Here is a 2,196-nt window from a genome sequence, read left to right on the forward strand (position 1 = left end):
TTCGCGTTCCCAGTCAAGCACGAAGTCACTCTACATAAGGCAACATGCAAATAATGATGTGCCATCTCGTTATTTAGACGACGATTATACTACATAAACAACTTTCAAATAATCACTAAAACTAACCAATGACTTACCTGAACATGGTCGATGAGCTCCTCTTTAATGGCTTGTGGGACATCCGACCAACGCTTGTAACTCATGTCGCAATATTGTTTAACAATCCATGATACTCGTGTTGTGAACATAGAAGCGTGTTCACAACATGGGGCTGTCTCACCATCGTTTATCTTCAACTGCACTTTCCATTTCTTCCTCAGCTTCTCCAAGAAAATGCATTTAGCTGGTCCACGAGTTCGTTTCCTCTGTTTCTGCATTGCTACGGCCTCCGTGGGGGCATCCGCATCTGTATTTCAAGGTTCACTAGATTAGTATTTTTAAGTATAATGTGGAATATTCACACTTAATAACACATACATACAAACATGATAACGTCCTCAAATTGGAAAAACATGCACTAGTTTGTTCTCTAGGAGGTGATTGTTCCATTGCATTTGGTGGGGGTTCTTGAATATGTTCTGGTGCGTGAATTGGGTTGGTGCATGGTGGGGGACTTGGGGGCTGTGTCGAGTCATTCGAGGAGGATTGATTACACTCCTCCGTGCTGTGATATGAAGATATTTTCGCACCACGTGGTCGGATGTGGTGACCTTAGTATGGTATATAACGCCTTCCATGAATACCTTGAAGCCTCCCTCCGCCTCTTGAACTAGGTCCCGATTGGTTACCTGCACGAGTACGAGTTAATAACATTGTGATAAATTTGATAAGTCAATTCCACATAATAATCTCAAAGTCACAGACAGGTTTGTAAAAAAGATCATTTATCTACCATTTTCAATTACTTGTGGGTAGACTAACCCTTACATTATGAGCATAACATAGACAGATGAATAACTGAATTGTCAAAATATATACCTTGATAATGCATAGTACTCCTCATGCTGTCTCTCGGTTTGAACGTCACATGAAGCAAATAAAATCAAATGTTAGACTTCGTTTAAATTAGGTATTAATGTTGTAAAAGCTGAATACTACTTTTGTAATTGTTTGTTATTTGCATGATAAATAGTTCGAGCTAGGAGAAAGCAAATCCTTCATGGTGGTAAGAAATAAATCAAAACATATATTTCATACAATCTCATATTGAACTGTCTATATACACATACCAATTTCAAACAATCTCATATTGTCAGATGTCTATGTACACATACCAATTTCAAACAAGAAATCGAATGTGTCAACCTTAAATCAACGAAGTTTCTGGGTTGTAATTATAAATCTGACACAGACTCATCCTCTGTTGATAGGTCCTCCTCATCTAAATATTCCCCCTCATTGGTTGATAGGTCTTCCTCATCTGAATATTCCCTCTCATTGGCCACATTTCCAGAACCAGAAGTGATCATGTCATCATTAATAAAGTATGTTGAATCTATGCATTGACCATCCAGGTCCATGATTTCTCGTGCATCAACATGGTTAGGTAGTATATTAGGCCTATTTAGTGGAGTTGCCACTTGATTTGTATTATCACACTGCACTGGTTCATAATAATATGATGACTCATTTTCTTGATCGGCATCATGAGTATTTGATTCACCATCAATATCTTCGAGAACCCTCGACAGTGGCAGAATGTTGTATACATTCCTATTTGTATAGTTCTGCACAACATCCTAACTCCCTTTCGCATTTAAATCTCTTATGTAGAAACATTGATCAGCCTAACTCGCCAACACGAATGGTTCATCCTTATACCAAGTCTTGTTCATGTTAACACTAATCATATGGTCATCCACCCACACCCCTCGTTTTCGATCACCAATGTCAAACCAAACATATTCAAACAGGTACACCCGACGCCACTCCATGTAGCGTAACTCTATGATATTATTAATAACACCGTAGAAGTCCATGTTATTTGTGGCCTCATCCCCGGTTACCAACACCCCAGAATTTTGTGTACGCCGGTGAAGTTCACGCTGCTTCATATGAAACATTTTTTCATTTATTATGCAAGCAGCATATGTTGCAACCCAACGGTCAGGCCTGCAAGCTAACTCATATAGATCAGCAGACACATCAAGTGGATGTGAGGTACGATGTTCTTGGATCTATACCAAAATTGTTGAA

The sequence above is a fragment of the Juglans microcarpa x Juglans regia genome, chromosome 6S (assembly GCF_004785595.1).
Source record: "Juglans microcarpa x Juglans regia isolate MS1-56 chromosome 6S, Jm3101_v1.0, whole genome shotgun sequence".
NCBI lineage: Eukaryota > Viridiplantae > Streptophyta > Magnoliopsida > Fagales > Juglandaceae > Juglans > Juglans microcarpa x Juglans regia.